This window comes from Phyllostomus hastatus, unplaced genomic scaffold, assembly GCF_019186645.2.
Source record: "Phyllostomus hastatus isolate PE091 unplaced genomic scaffold, TTU_PhHast_1.1 phas_contig_58, whole genome shotgun sequence".
NCBI classification, from domain to species: Eukaryota; Metazoa; Chordata; class Mammalia; order Chiroptera; family Phyllostomidae; genus Phyllostomus; species Phyllostomus hastatus.
The window spans coordinates 10694595-10712554 of NW_025333916.1; the positions used below are offsets into that span (position 1 = coordinate 10694595).

The 17960-nt window shown below is 36.0% G+C and overlaps 1 long non-coding RNA gene across 1 annotated transcript; it reads right to left on the reverse strand.

Moving 5' to 3' along the window:
* Window positions 1-2894: 2894 nt before the first annotated feature.
* Window positions 2895-17692, reverse strand: LOC123824855. Its single transcript, XR_006786774.1, has 4 exons — window positions 17558-17692; window positions 17082-17143; window positions 10400-10458; window positions 2895-2946 (listed from the first exon to the last, which is right to left on the reverse strand). It is a non-coding gene; the product is annotated as an uncharacterized LOC123824855 (long non-coding RNA).
* Between the last annotated feature and the right edge of the window lie 268 nt (window positions 17693-17960).

Sequence of the window (17960 nt, forward strand, 5' to 3'; positions counted from 1 at the left end):
CACACTGAGAAATTAACAACAATAATAATAAAATACAGAAAGTCCTCACTTAATGTTTTGGTAGGTTCTTGGAAACTGCAACTTGAAGTGAAACCTATAATGAAACCAATTTTATCACAAGCTAAGTGATGAGTTAAATTCCCAAAGCACATTTCTGGCTACAAAAACATCACCAAACTTCTAAATAAAGACCCCAAACACTTCTAATATTAAATAATTAAATGAATATGAGCTACACATATATTTAAGAAAAATGAATAAAAACAAGTAAGATAATGATTATCCAACCCACTTATTTGCTTAGCATCACAGAGAGCCAGAGCCTGTGCCAACAATTCAGGGAGCAAGGCAGGGTACAGCCCTCCATAGCCCTCTCCAGGCACACTCATTGAACCCCAAGTCACTCAGATTGGGACAACTGAGACACACCCATTCACCTCACATGCATGTCCTTAGTATGTGGGAGGAAACCAGAGCGCCCAGAGAAAACCCACACAGGCGTGGGGGGTAAGGGGGCTATGCAGACTCCACACAGACAATGGCCCTGGCCGGGAATTAATTTACTGTTTTTCTTCATCAACATTATAAAGAAATGGCCTTGAACAAAATAAAATTATTCTCTGGGGACCTGCTGTAGAACAATATAACGATATACTGTAATAAATATTATGTAATTTTGGCCTCTCAAAATGTCTTATGTACTGTACTCACCCTTCTTCTGATGATGATGTGAGCTGATACAATGCCTATGTGATGAGATGTAGTGAGGTGAACAACATAGCTATTGTGACATAACATTAGCCAACTCTACAGGTTACTTGAACACAAACACTGTGATAATTGGACAGTCAATCTGACAATCAAGATGTCTGCTAAGTAATGGGTGGTGAGTGTATATAGTGTGGAGATGCTAGACAAAGGGATGATTCACAGGTTAGCAAGACATTTCATCACACTACCCAGAATGGTGAGCAATTTATAACTTATGAGTTATTTGTTTCTGAAATTGTCCATGTAATCCTTATAATTTCAGACCATGGTTGATTTGGGGTAACTAAAACTACAGAAAGTGAAACTACAGATAAGAGGCATTAAGAACTAATTATAGGAAAATGACATTTCTTCATACAAAGGAGAGTATGGTCTTTGATAATGATACCCAATTCTAAATTTAAAATGAAGTGATAGCCCTGGCCAGGTGGCTCAGTTGGTTTGAGCACTGTCCTGTGCACTACAAGGTTGTAGATTCTGTTCCTGTTCAGGACACATACTTGAGTTGCAGGTTCAATCCCTGGTTTGGGCACATACAGTAGGCAACCAATTGATGTTTCTCTCTCACAGTGATGTTTCTTTCTTTCTCTCTTCCTCTCTTTCTCTCTCTCCTCTCCTCTTTCTCTAAAATCAATAAACAGATCCTTGGGTGAGGAGAAAAGCAATAAAGTTATAGTATTTTTGCAGTTCTCATTATTACTCTCATGTCTACATTGTCCCATAATTTCTTTCAGGAAGTGGAAATCTTAAGGTATATTTCTGTGGTGCTCCATGAACTGTTCAAAAACATCTTTCAATTGGATTTGTCCCATATATACTATAGGTAGGGTAAAAAATATGGTGCAAAATATTTATAATTAATGAAACCATTGTTAAAAGAGTTTTTTATAACTTGGAGCAATCTAAATAAACTTAAAAATGAGGCCTTCATAAAATTATTCTGTCTGGATGGCATTATAAAGAACAAATTAAATTAAGAGGTTTCAAACTTGTAAGGGTAAAAAAAAGTTTAAAATGTTTACAAGTACTACATAACACATAGTCATGACATACTCTGGGAAAACATCTAATTTGACTTAAAGACATTTAGAGACCCCCCAGACAACTGCTACCCCACAAAATGTCCTTAACACCACACATTGAATTTGGGACTAATTTCACCATGAGACATTGTTGTATTTTCTTCCATTCTTATATCCTTTTTTCAAGTTAAACATTTCATACTTTCAATATTTAGTATGTTTTATATTTGCAAATTATAATACTAATGATGATGAGCAGTAGATACTATATATAACTCTATTCAAAATCAGCTTTTCATTAATTCATTTCAACATATTAGGCTTAAAACTTTAAGTCAAAGTGCATTGTAGTGGAATCTAACAAAATCTTTTCCCAACTCATTGCACATATCAGAGAAAAAAGAAGGGCAATTTCTGACTAATGTCAATAGAATAATGTTTTAATGATTTAATTAGAAATTTCAAAAATCATAAAAAAAAGAAAAAAAAACATCAGAAAGTCACCTAAGATGGAGTTTTCTACATATGGAGCTAATCTTTTGAAGATGTGAAAAAAGACTCATTCATCCAACAAATAAGAGTCTTGATGACTTTTAAAGTTTTTTCCTGCTTTGGAATTTAGAGATTCAATGCAACCCCTATTGAAATACCAATGACATATTTCACAGATATAGAACAAGTATTTCAAAATTTCTTATAGAGCCATAAATGACCCAGATTACCTCAGCAATTTTGTGAAAGAAGACCAAAGTAGGAAGGATCGCAACACCTGATATCAAATTATATTGCAAGGCCACTATAATCAAAACAGTCTGGTTCTGGCATAAGAACAGACACATAGATCAATGGAACAGAATAGAGAGCCCAGAAATAAACTGATGTCTCTATGTTCAATCAATATTTGAAAAAAGCAGGGAGGAGCATAAAATGGAATAAAAATAGCGTCTGCAACAAATGTGTTGGGATATCTGGACAGGCATATGCAAAAAAAAATGAAACTAGACCAGCAACTTACCCCATACACAAAAATAAATTCAAGATGGATAAAAGACTTAAATATAAGTCACGACACCATTGAAGTCCTAGAGGAGAACATAGGGAGGAAAATCTCTGATATCCATCCCATGCAGCAATATTTTCATTGATATGCCCCCTAGAGCAAGGGATAAAAAGGAAAGAATAAACAAATGGGACTATGTCAAATTAAAAAGCTTCTGTACAGCTAAAGAAAACATCAGCAAAATGAAAAGGGAATCAACTATATGGGAAAATATATTTGCCAATGATACCTCATAGCAGGGTATCATATCCAAAATATACAAAGAGCTCATACAACTCCTTGCCAGGAAGAAAAACAATCCAATTAAAATATGGGCAAAGGATCTAAACAGACATTTCTCCAAGGAGGACATATAGAGGACCCAGAGACATATGAAAGGATGCTCAGCATGACTAGACATCAGAGAGATGCAAATTAAAACCACAATGAGATACCACCTCACACCTGTCAGAATGGCCATCATAAACAAATCAACAAACAAGTGCTGGTGAGGATGTGGAGAAACGGGAACCCTGGTTCACTGTTGGTGGGAATGCAGACTGCTGCAGTCACTGTGGAAAGCAGTACAGAATTCCCTCAAAAAACTAAAAATGGAACTGCCTTTTGACCCAGCAATTCCACTGCTAGGATTATACCCTGATAATCCTGAAACACCAATTTAAAAGAACCTATGCACCCCAATGTTCATAGCAGGGTTATTTACAATCACCAAACACTAGAAACAGCCTAAGTGCCCACCAGTTAATGAATGGGTCAAAAAACTATGGTACATTTACACAATAGAATATTATGCAGCAGAAAGAAAGAAAGGGCTCCTACCCATCATGACAGCATGGATAGAAACAGGAAGCATTTCACTAAATGAAATAAACCAGGCGGTGAAAGACAAATACCATATGATCTCACCTATAAGTGAAACCTAATCAACAAAACAAACAAGTGAGCAAAATAGAACAAGAGACATGGAAACAATCTGACAGTGACCAGAGGAGAGAGGGCAGGGAAATAATTGGGGAAATAATGGGAAGTGTCAAGTCAAGGAACATGTATAAAGGATCTACAGACAAGGACAACAGTGGGGAGAATTATATGTGGGAGAGGGGAGGTGGGCAAGGCAGGGGAGAGCAATGGGGGAAAATGGGGACAACTGTAATTGAACCACAATAAAAAAAATCAATAAATAAATAAGTCTTCCCCTGCTTTGGAATTATATAATATATAAAAACACATAACTATTCTCAAGAAAATTCTATTCAAAATAGTCATATGAAAGTCAAAAAACTACTCAGAATCCTCAAGACTCAGTTACACTGCCCACATTTTATGACTATTTCTAAGAACTCTAATCTGGGCCAGGAAAGTTACCAACATAGAAATAAACAGGTCAAATGCTGTCATTTAACAAAATAATAATAAATCCTTCAGTCATACATCTAATTAATACTTATTAAGTGTGTTTCATGTGCCAGACACCATGCTAGGCACCAGGAATAGAGAGAGCAGTCAGCATGGATGCAGCCATCACAGAGTCTCATGGAGAAGGGTAGGCAGCGAAATGAGTAACAGTGAAGTTTGGTGAGTGTTAAGACGGGATAAGTACAGGAAACTGAAACCACACAAGGCTCTATTAAACCTCCTAGGGAAGATGAGGTGAAGCTAAGATCTGAAGGATATGTAAGAATAGCTGCTTTGGTCCAATGGACCCTCTCACCTCTGTGTCTGCACACCCACTTTCCTCACTCCCTACATGCCTTTTCTCACCTCCTCTTCCCTTCTCAACCTCTTAGATTTAGTTTGGGCAGCATCTCTTCCATGTAGCCTTCTCTGAATGCCCCATCTCCATTAGTCTACCGTGGACGCTACCCTCAATAATCTCACTGAACCCACACATATCTGCAACCACAACTCCTGTAATTGCCTGCATAATCTTGGCTCTCTTAGGCTAATAAAATCTAAGAAGAAGTTTCTTTGGTGCTTCTGGGAAAGCTTTTCTAGCTCTTCTAGAACACCTCTGAAAAAGCCCCTTTCACTTGGTAGTCATGTTGCTGCTAGCCAACGGTGAAGCTTATCTAGAAAGGAAAACAATGGAAGGAAAACTAAAATAAGACTACTAGATTAAAATATCCCTGAATTCCACCCTACCCTGGACTTTCAGTGGTATGAGCCAAGAAATTTCTTCATTACTAAAGCCATTTAGGTTCTATGCTACCGATAGCAAAAGCATGGTGGCTGATTAAACATCATAGGTGAGAATCATGTTTGTTTGTTTTTTCCTTAGCATCTGACACATTATTTAGCCCATAGTAGTTGTTCAATAAATGCCTCTGGAGTAAATAAACTGGGTCATTCGAAGAAAATATGATAACAATAAAATGATGAAGTTTATACCTGAATAAAATTGAAAACAAATTCAGTTTTGAAACAAGAGTTTTTAAAGGTGTTTTAAAACATATTTAGAAGTGCTAGCATTTTTAGAAGTGTCTCTATATTGTAAAGAAAGTAAATCTGGACCTCTGCTCACTCAGTGCCCTTCGTCTCACCCAACTCTCCCCTTTGTGCCCAAAGGCAGTTCTGCTACTCCCCAGTCACCCAGTGTCCTCATATTTGTCTCCCCACCTCCCCTTCAAAACCTGTTCTCCAGAAAGAGCCAGTCAACTCACTCACACTGAATTCTATGAATCTGATTTAAACAAAATGCTACTATTTCTAGAGGTATTTATAAAATACGAAGATTTTCATCTCTAATTTCACCTCTAACTTCAGATACCAGGAAGCAGGTAAAGGAGGCATTTGTGGAGCCTGATAGCCGACTCCATGGCCATGAAACAACAAGAAGAGATGCCTGATTTCCTAGTAACATAAGGGCAACTCCAGACATTGTCATCAACAGCCAGCCCTACAACTTGACAGGAATGCACTCCTGTTCCATTTTCTTAGGAGCAAATACATCCAGTAACCAGTGACCCATGTCCACTAGGAGATATCCATGCCTCTAAGAAGTTCTGGCTGTAGACTTTATCCCTGGGATGAGATTTAACTCCATCTGGTCTTTATCCTGCTTGGAACTTAATAACCTCACAATTATAAGAAGCATCTATATTAGAAATTCCCTTACCCCCAAATCCTATCAGCTAATTATAAACAATGTTTGATTTACTCCAACACTGAGTGAACTCAGGATTCTTTGTTATAGACTCCAAACTCAGATGAAAATGAAACTCTTAAAAACAAGTAGATGTTCCCACATAAATGTTTTGATCTAGAGCAATTACAAACTGTTTTGGCTACCTTTTATCTCCCAAATCAGATATTCCAGAGCCACTTTAAATGCCAAATATAAAAGCATCCTATTGCACACCTTGATACAATTTTCTGCATATCCTTAATGTCTTTCCAAGTAATTTTATGCAGTCAGCACCCTATACATTAGGGAAGGAATTGATGTGTGCTCTATGGGTTTCTTATGAAAGCAATGAACCTTCATAATCAGATCCATTCCTTAATTTTGCTTAGTTTTTTATGCAGTTGCATTAATACTACCTCATCAAACAAAGACAAGAATGAACATGCAGCTTCAGTTTTAAAAGAAGTAACAGCAATACAGCTTTCAAAAGAACAAGTGCTGAGCTTGTAAAAACAAAAACCAGTTCCCATTTTATTAAATATTAGTGCTCATGCAGGGATGTCTGAAGTGTGCTGCAAGGCTAATTAGGACAGATCAATGTACACTTACCTCTCCAGAAGGCTGAAAGGTGTGTAGTGACTATGTGTCATTAAAAATTTACTTGACCATGGGCATCAGGTGTCCATGAAAGTATGACCCTGGTGAGCACTCTGAGTTTCCATTTTACTCATGTCATCCTCAATGCATCAAAAATGCCGCAGACACCACTATTCTCGCCCAGCTTCATAGCAGCTGGCATGTTGTGTGTGTTTGAGAGGGTCATATCAATTAGCTATATTACCTATAAAGCCATACCTGCAATTACTACCACTTCAAAATTTATCATTTAACACATTTGGCAGATTTTCCAAAGTAACAGTTATTGAAAGGTTACTCAAAATCCTTAGAACGGTATTTATTATAACATGATTTTTGATACCTGACTGAATCAATGGCTCTTAAGAAAACACCCTTGTCTCAGTCCTGCTCAGTATATACCACAGTGCCATTTGGGGGAAAGAAATACATATTAGAACTGTTCATTTCAGCCCTTGTCATGGAAGATCATATATTAATGTAATCAGGTGGTACATTTACATGCTCATTAGTAATCCATCATTAGTCCAAATGCTCACTATTAGGAATAAATGTTCGTGTTATTCAGAATATCCAGAAATAGTATTTCTTATTTAAACATGCAGAATAAGCTGACTGAAATAAGTGCACACCTTGAGTTTGAACTTTCAAGGCATTATCACTGAAGTCAATCAGTTATGTCAGGACACTCTTCCATAATAATCTGAATCATAAAATCCCTGCCCCTCCCTAACAAGGGGAGATGGAAGGAGTTCCAGTATCTGAATCCTTCTAATTTACTGTAACTGCAAAATTCCTGATGAAGTGTGTGTTTAAATTTTATGCTTTAATACATAGCATGCCACTAAAACCACATTAGTTATGCTTTATGCTGTTTAATCATATGTCAAAATCTGTAAAATCTGCTCTAGCATGCTAAGGTAATTTAACTGCAATTAATCAATCAAGGAAATAAATAAAATGTAATAAATGCCAAATAATGCAACTTCTTTAAAAACAAATCACTCTCTACACATTTATCCCAAAAATACTTACTAGCCAATACCATTGAAGAAAAAACAGAGTGAAAATTGGACTTATTGAATATTTTTGCCATTAGTAGCTAGCTTCTAGCTCTACACTTACCAATGTTTTAAAGAGGCCTTTGGCACCATCTGATTTTCCCAATAAAATGTGAGCAACTTGAAGGTCAGAATTATACCTTTTTATTCCCTGTGCCCCACACGATGTCTTAATCATAACAGGTGTTCAGGAGGCTTTTACTGAATGAAAGAATGAATGCTTCAAATAACCACAAACTGGATTATTTCATTACTATATTTAGGATATACAACAATAGTCATATTTTCTTCTGACAAAAACCATTTATTATACACTATTGGTATTTAACCAAAAGTAGTAGCACTCTCTTTATTAATCTTCTTTTTTTCCATAGAATCAGTTAGAAACCAGCAAGAAAGATTGGTGAATGTGTATGTTTGTATTTCTCCTTCCAAATAGAAAACAGTGATTTTTCTTTTCAAGGATGTAATTTAACAATTTGATGGACATGGTTTTGGACCAAGCTTAGGAAGGTCAATTATAAGTCCTGTGTCCAGTCAGCAAGAATTCATTAAGCACCAACTGCATACCCTGTACTACACTAGTAAATACAAATATACCAATAATCTTAAGATTGTACTTGTGTTGGGTTGAATTTTTAGTACTATTAAATAGGATTACAAGATATTTTGGAGAGAGCAATAGGGATTAACAAGAAGCTTTTTCATAGATTTGGGAAGCTACTAGAGGTTCCCCCCCCCCCAGGTAGCCAAAATATCCTTGAAACATTAATTTTGGAGAAAAAGTTGCACTGACCTCAATATAATCACTACAGTTGGTAAGCAGGCACTACTACCATCTCCCTTCCTGACCTTTGTTTGAGGGAGCAAAGCTGAGATGAATGTACTGATCCTGCCCCCAACCCTGCAGCAGGCCCATCAATCTCTGGAACAAACCCCACAAAATTAGGAAGCATGTACAGAGTCTTACTCTTCCTCACTAGGCACATCTGGTGGCCCAGCTACCACTGCGGGGATCCCACGTTACTGCTCATTCTCAACTTGAATCTGTGTAGTCCACTAGACCTAGGAGGCCACACCTGTGGGCTTTCATCCCGGGGGCCTGTGTGGCTCTATCCTTAAGAAATTATCCCTTTTCTCTCCTTATGGGACTAGGCCTCTGTGAGGTCTCCTCTGATCTTTAGATGTTATCTCCACGATGTGGTGTGTCACAGATATGATCAGATGTGATAACAACCATCTGATTTTTAGGTATTCCAGGTCATTCTGTCCATGGCCTAATTTGATACTATAGTACCTATAGCTGCTTGCATGTGTTCAGCACTCTCTGTGCCCTTTGAATGCCGTTCTGACCTGTCTCCTTGACATTTGGGTAACAGTCATGGATGGAGGCAGCTCTGTATTTACAATCCCAAATGTGAGTACTGGCCTGGTATTGCTACACGTGTTGAACCTCACATGTGTAACAGGGAGAAGGGCCACAGATGTGAGGCTTGCCACATTCTAGAGATGATGTGTTGCTGATCGTACCATAAGAGGCTCACTCACTTTTTTACTTGCTATGTAGTTTTCCTCAGTTCCAAAAAAGCTTTTTTGTAACTTACAATAAAATCATTAAAATAAGGGGCAACATCAAGGCAAATAATACAAAGGGAGTGGGGCAAAACTCCAACGCAAAACCAAGGCCCTCCCCAAAAGGCCTGTAATTCTGCAGTGTGAATTTTTTGCTCAATTGTTCCATCAGTCAGAAGAAAAAGGAGGCATCCATACTGATGCCATTTACTTGGATCAGAGTGGGGCAAGAGATTCACCTCATTGGGAGAGATGTTCTTGTTTTCCTAGCTGTACATTATTAGGAGGACTGTATTGAGTGTCTCATTATATAAAGTTTTTTATATCAAATAATCATAGTAAAATATCAGTGTAAATTGCTGAATGTTATCCTCCCTTTCTAGCATGAAATACTTCAAAAAAGTGTTCTTCCTCAGAGGTCTTTAGACTAGTATTGTCCAGTAATTTTCTAGTATTGACAGTACAAAAGAAAACATGTATGAAAATAATGTATAATATGTTGTATAACCTAAACAGTCCATTTTAAATATATAAATAAGAATATAAGTAATAATTTTCTCAGCTATACAGAGATAGGGGAGGATACAGAAAAGATTGGGGCCATAGAAAACTCAGGATCACACAGCCACCACAAATTACTGAAAGATGAGGAAGAAATGAAAGTCAGCTATACTACTGACATTCTGGTATATTTTCTTACAATAGTTTGAAGTGATTTAGCACAAAAACGGTGTTTTTATTTCAGAAAATCTAAATTAATGGAATGTTAAAAGTGAAAAGTAGTATACAATTGGCCACAAGAAAAAAAATGAAGAAAAGTCTCGGGATCAATAATAAATGAACTATTAAATCTAAAATACATACTTTCTATCTTAACAAAACTTTAAAAAAAACAGTTCAAGACCCCACCATTTCATCATTGTTTTTAAAGAATGAGCTGTAGAAATAAAATTAGGTGTGAATTTTACAAAGTAGATGTAGGTAGTTTCAAATAGGCTACTATGGTAATAAAGGTAAATGATACAAACCAAAGCTGCCTGTACACACACACTGAGGTTCTATTTCAAGGAGATTCAGATCAGATCTAAAACTCTGAGAACATTTTCTGCCCGGTAAACACCCCAGTAGCACACACAAGTATGGACTCAGATACCTCCTTCCTCTGGTGACAGCTCCTGGGAGGTTTCCTGACACTGAGAGGAGGGTAAGATTCTGAAAAAACAAGATAAAATATCTAAACATTTCTAGCATATGTGTTATAAGCCCACCTATTCATGGGTTTGTGAAATTGAGACACAGTCTAATAAAAATTCTAATATATGTGACAAGATCACAATGTGACAAGATCATACATTTATATTGAGTGGCTTTTCCAGTGCTTCCTACTAAATACCAACAAAACAAAGTATGTCCCCCAACATTCAGAAATAATACATTTTCTTCTTCGTTCCCAGTGGGAAAATCTTTGAAAACTTATGAAAACTCAAAATATGTGACAATCTGTCACTGAATTAGAATGAGTTACAGTAACAAGTGATAATGTATATCCAAAACTCACTGAAGCTATGAGCTCGTCTTCACATACAAAGGCTATTTCTAAACAGATCAGAGTGAAGCCCTGGCTGACGGGTGCTGATGGCAGAATAGGGTCTGAGAAGAGCCAAAGTCATGTGTAACACAAAACTCATTGATTTTTATATTTAGAATGGATCTTTGAACTTACATTTGGAAGTGTTGTGAGAACACGAGACTCCTGTTATTTTATACGTGCTCATTCTTATAAAATGTTTGCCTTGTATGGTTAAGGTATTTTGCTGAGGACTTACTGGGTAGGGCACATCACTGTGTGTGGTGGAAGGGGATGAGAGTCGATCACAAGCATTCCCCAAGCCCATTACTGCAACTACATGCCTCTCAAACAAAAGCAGGACCTGACTGGGAAGTTCTAGGAGACAAAGGATGGTAGGGACTTGGGAATGGGAATGAGGTATTCCTTCATACACATACTCTACAGTGCTCCTCTTTAACTTGGTATTAGTATAGTGTATTATTACTGGCTATTTAATTCTTTATTTTCTCCATGAAATTGCAAGATTTTTAAGAAAAAACACTTTATTTTGAAATAATTAGAAGTTCACAAGAAGGTTCAAAGAAATGTATTGTACTGTGTACCCTTTCCCCAGTGTTCATATCTTGCATATCTACAATATCAAACCAGGTCATTGACATTAGTATCACCCATAGAGTTTACTCATATTTCAACAATTATACATGTACTTACTCATGTTTGTGTGTGTGTATCTGTATGCAACTTCATCATGTGGGCAGTTTTGCAAAACCAGGACCGCAATCAAGTCACTTAAGTGTACCATCATCACAAGACTCCCTAGTACTACCATTTCATGACAACCCTGCCACCTACCCTCCCCTCTCACCCAGCCAACCCCTAAACTGTCACCCATTTTTGCAATTATGTTATGTTATGAATGTTGTATAAGTGGATATAAGCAATAAGATACCCTATTATGACAAACGTTTTCACTCAGCATAATTTTCTTGAGGTTTATCCATGTCATTGCCCATATCAATAGTTTATTTCTGAATAGTATTCCACACTATGGATATATCACAGTCTGGGTATCACCACACTATGGAGATATTCATCCATCGACAGACGTTTGGGTATTTCAAGTTTGGGGTTACTACAAACAAAGCACTTATGCACATTCATGGACAAGTTTCAGCATGAAGATAAATTATAAGATTTTTAAAGGGATAATAGTGTCATTCATCACTCTACCTCCAACACTTTATAAAGCACACAGTAGGTACTCAAAAATAGTTGTTGAAGGAAAGAATGAATGAACCATGAAATTGCCTCTAAATGGCAGAAAATAAAATAGGATGGATAGTGTCAGCCAAGAGGCCCTGAAATGCTCTGGCAGTTTTAAGACGATAGCAGTGCTCGAAGGGGACACACACAGATACACACGTGCATGCTTCGATTGCAACATTTTTCCAGTTTGTTTGAAATACTGAGCTGCATTTCAAGATGTTGTTTAGATTAATAGGCTATGAATGAACTATCTTTTAAGAAAAAATTGGTGAGACTCCCAATTCAAGCCAAGATAGACTAAAAGAGGCTGGATATACCCTCCTTCCTAAAACCACAATAACAACAAAACTCTGACAAAATGCAGGAAACAATTATTTTTAAGACATGGGCCATGAACAACAGTAGTCCCTGAGAGATGAAAAGCTAAGGAGGTGAATCTCATTATTCCCTTGCTTACCATTTTGAAAGTTTTCTGGCAGTGACACATGTAAGGTAACTCAAGAGGCAGGAGAGAACAGAGCTGACAGAACGGGAGAAGAAGGTAGCTACAGCTCCCGGGAGAGAGCACCTGGCACAGAGAAAGGGCTGAGATTCACAGAGTCTCATTCAGGAATTTAGCAGAGTACTCATTGGGAAAATGTGTGAAGAAACTGTGTGAGAATGGGTATTCCTTAACCTTAAGAAATAATTGGATGTGTTGATCAAAATCTACTATCACAAAAAGTGAGGGCACCAGTAGTCCTGCCCAGCCTCCTCCAGATAAATTTGGTCAAGTTCCTAGTCCTAATTATTAATCAATAGGAAAGACATTGGACAAGGGAAGTTATTAAACAAACCCACAGGAATGCATCAACCAATATAAACCACGGAAATCTTGACAGCACAAATAATCCAGATTCCTTAACAAGAAAAATTAACAGAGGGGAAAACCTATAGATTAAAGGATCAGAGAAATATCAACCAATTGCAATGAATGGATCTTGTTTGTATTTTCAAAGAGTAAAAAGTAATTATAAAAATGTATGTGACAATTGGAAAAATCTGAATACTGATTTTACATATTTGATAATACTAAGGAAATATTGACATTTTAGATACAATTCATTTTTTAGATGGGGTTCGTATTTTCAGTTAAAAAGCAACTCTTAATCTTTTAGAAAGATCTGTGCAATGTTAAAGGGTGAAATAACATCAGGTCTGGGATTGACTCCAAAATAATCTGGAGTGAAGTGTGAAGTGGAAATGATGAAACAAAATTGCCCATGAGATGATAGTTATTGAAGGCAGGTATAGTTATATGTAAGTTCATTACATTATTCTCTCTATTTTTAATATGTTTAGAATTCACATAATAAAATGTAGATACATTTTAAAATATATAAATAAATACCTATTAAATTGAAACAGTGGTCAAGGACTTAGAGGTCACAGTACATGTTTCTGAATGAAAACGATCTCTCAGACATAGCTGTCTCAAAGGTGATATTTTACAAGGAGACCGAAGACTGTGATTTGTAGGATTCCCTTCATGAAGACCACATTTTCCCCAGACAAGTCACTGGCTTTTTAGGATAGACATTCTTTTCTGAAAATAGATCTGGCATTATACAAGTTGTTGACTACCTAATTGAAGACACCAAAAGACATAAAAGAAGAACAAAAAACTGGGTGTATAAGGGTGGTTGTTATTTCCTCCTGTTCATTTAATATGGCTAGGTTTATGGAAAGTCTAATAGAGAATGTCGCCGCTGTCCTGCCTACAGCAGCCTTGCAATACGACTCATCCAAATCAATCTTGTCATTCACGCATTTCCTGTTTGCCTTTTGCTCTCAACTCCACTCATGCTGTTTGGTATTTTCCTTTTCATTTGAGGGAGAGGAATTTTTGGAGATGTCCAGAATTTTTTTCAAGTCAAATAATTCATGAGAAAGTATGTTTTATCTAGGATCTGATTGTTTTGCAATAACAGGGACACTCTGAATAGCTTGTCCAATGTTCTGCCAAAAGAACTCTCCTCTCTCCTCTTGCCATATGAAGGCTGCCCATCCAAAAGGATATGCCCAAATCCAGTGAAGTCCTATGAAGATGATTGTTGTATCTCATATTTTTAAAAAATTTCTTCATTGTCTCTAGTTCAGTATACTACAAATAACCAATAACTAAAAAGTAAATTTTAAATTCTCAGCATATTTTAAGTAATTATTCTGTCTATAATATTAATGTACTAGTAATATTATTAAAATAATCATCATGCATCCTAATGTTCATTTTCACTAAATGCTTGAAAAGGTCATGAGAACAGATTTAAAACTTGATATGTGTTTTGAAAGCAGAGTTGGCTTTGGGGAATCAAGGCTAGTGAGTATTTTTGTAGGCTTGTTACATTTTGGGAATTATTTGCAAGGATGTATTGCAAAACTGTGATTGAACTTTTCAAAATATTTATCACCATAGTTAGAACTTTCTTTAGAATGTTTTCTTTTTAGACACAGTCTTGTTTATGATGGTCATTTACTACCCCGGGCCTATAAAACAATGTTATAATGCATTCCCATTAACAGTATTAAAACATTCATTTCTGGGAAAAAGTTTTAAAGCAATTCCATTGTGCTGATAACTCAAATATTAAAGTAAATATCAAATGTGATAATGTATGACAGAATACCAACAGATTAAAAATTTTTTGCAAGAGGGTATTTTGAATTCTGATGAAAACAGAACACTATTAGAGTAGACACAAGTCACATGTGGCCTATGTAAATTTAAATTAATTAAATTTAAATAAAGTTCAAAATTTTGTTTCTCCATTGCAGTACCCACATTTCAAGTGGTCAATAACCACATGTGGGTACTGGTTACCATTCTGGACAGTGAGCATATAGAATGTGTCCATCATCACAGAAAATTCTATTGAATAACAATGGTCTTTGTTAAAGAGTCCACTACTGATAAATGGATGGCATATATTAATTTATTTTTATCGTCATTTTTCTTTTGATATAGGAGGTTGAATCAATCATATCAAACTTAAATAATTTTTCTTTAAAAAATCTGTATTCTAATGTAAATAGTTAAAAATGTGCCACAGCCATTGCAGTGCAGATTTTCTTTTTTTTCTCTCCCTACAAAGACAATGGAATTTCAAAAGATTCCATTTCCTCAAGATAGGGAATTATAACATTAGTCAGTCCTCCTCTTCAATTTGCATTTTCTTTCTTTATAAAGACCTATTCTAACCTTGCTCTGCTTCCAAGTTTATCCAGCAAAGGCCAAACCCTTATTTTGTGGCAAGGAATTCCTACTTTAGAGGAGAGTAGTTCAGGCCTCAAACTACACTCTTGTGAAATTTGTAACTAGCATTAAAAAACTCACTTCCTAGCCAGGTTCCCTTACCAGGTGAGGAGGTTCTTACACACTTCCAAAGTTCCAGCAAATTCCTTAGTCTAACACAACTTATCGTCTCTCAATTCAGAAAGAAGCATTTTTGTAACATACATGAAAAGACAGAAACACAGAAATGCATAAACAATGCCACTTGACATCCTTATGGGAGGAAGTTGAATGTTCCTGCAGTTAGAAATTGAATATGAGGGTCTGTCTGATTCAGCAGAGAAACTGTGAGTGAGATTCTCTCTATGCTTTATGCTTAGAAAGGAATCATGTTGCAGAGTAACCAGAAATACAAGAGTAACCAAAGTAAATGAAAATGCTATGAAAAACTCCCAAACCACAGGGTTAAACCAGTTGCACTGAAATACAACTCCTGAAAACCTTGACAAAAAGTAAAATGCCTGTATTTAAAATACTAGATAAACCATATAGCTGATCCAGATAGTAAAAAGAGAGAGAGAGATCCATAATTACATGAGTATAGAGAGAATGTTTAGTATTTTAATAAAAATAAACAATAATGATTAATCCTTATTAATCATTTAGCATTGAAAGATTTGATTTTAAAAGTATATAATGCACCCTGGCTAGTGTAGCCCTGTGAACTGAGTGCTGGCCTGTGAACTGAAGGGTCTTCAATTTGGTCCCCACTTAGGGTACATGCCTGGGTTACAGGCCAAGTCCTCAATTGGGGACATGTGACAGGCAACCGATGGATGTATTCCTCACACATTCATGTTTCTCTCCCACTTTCTTCCCTCCTTCTGCTCTCTCTAAAAACATATAAACAAAATCTTTTTTGAAAGTATATAATACAACTATTAAAATAATAAACTCAGGTAAATAAATACTTAAAATATTCCAAGTATTTTAGAAATGAATCATTTTGCAGAACAGCATAATGTTTGGAAACAAAATTTCCACAGCAGATTCCATACTTCAAAAAATTAATTACAGCCTTGATATTAGCTACAAAAATGTACATTAATTTGGGGGTAGACAAAAGAAAAGAAAAGAAAAGAAAAGAAAAGAAAGGAACATCCCCATTCCCAAACTTTTCTGAAACAGATTTTGCATCTTGGAAATTACACTTGCTCTCAAGATTCTTTGCATTATTTAAATTCATGACCTCATCTCTTTGTTCACTTGCACACTGTCTAAGCAAGTCTAAAATCCAATAAATTGCTATAAATGATTACCAATAAAATATTTTCCAAGTAATTTTTTCTTAACTTTTAAAATTTAAAGAGTTCTATTATAATTAGGTAACTACTTACTCCTGGCACAAGGCCTCTGAAACACTTTCTCAAACACTAATGGGCCTTAGAAAAATTTGAAACTCAATTCATTAAGACTTTGAGTAGCTGTTTTGTACCTAAGAATGAGCATTGATGGAGACTTTGGGACCAAATGCATAATTTTATGAAATATGATGAAAACATAAGGGTTTTGTTGTGATGCATGTAGCAATCAAGAATCTGTTTCTTTTTAGCTGGCTCCTAAAAATTACCTCCTGTATAATTATTAAATAAAAACACTCACTTATTCAGTACTCAGCCAGCTTTTAAACTCTGAATAAGAGAAGTACACAGTGAGAGTGGTACTTACATGGTTTCCTTGGATACTGGATGATGCCATTCAGGTCTATGTTTTTATCTGAAAGTGGTGCCCTGCAGAGAAATAAGGTTTGGTGAGTGGCTGTTTATATATAGTAAGTAAATAGAAACTTTGTTTATTTTACAAAGCATTTTTTTTATTTTGACCCAGATTACTTTTTCTCATCACACCCAACCCTTGTAAACAACAGTAACATGGTAGAACAGGTACTTTTTACAACTCTTTTGAATACCGCTTAAGAACTCGTAGTTATTAAAGAGAAGCTCAGAATCCTTTGGCTAACTAAGCACTTTACTCCTTGGGCAGCTTTAATACCTGGACTATTATTATTAATATCTGTATTTATGTCAGACGTATCAGTGAACACTGTTTGCCTCTCTACTTTCCTTCAAAAGGAATTGCTCTCCAACTATCAGTAAAGAAATTCATCTTTTAAAAAAAATCACATAAATGATAAATGTCCTTACCTTAATGAAAGGCTAAGAGAGAATGCCAGCTCTCACCATCTCCTAAACACCCGCAGACATTAGCTGCCATTTTAAATGTTGTGGTGGGTCCCTAGGTTCCCAATAGTTTAAGCGCTACAAGCATACGATTTTGACATTCAGTCTCTCAGAACTACATGCTTTCTAATTTTGGTAGTATGATTAATCCTCTTATGTGATAAGTTTTAGCTTTCTAATATTTCTTTGGATAGAAAGGAACAAATGGCAACTAACTTTAATGCTTAACACAATTTAATAACCTGAAATGAAGGAAGTGTGTGGTATGTTTCCATTAACAAGTTTCCAACCACAATTAATTGAACAAAAACTTGTCTTGTTCCAAGATTATTCTTGGAAATGTAATTTTGAAATCTGTATGAAATAA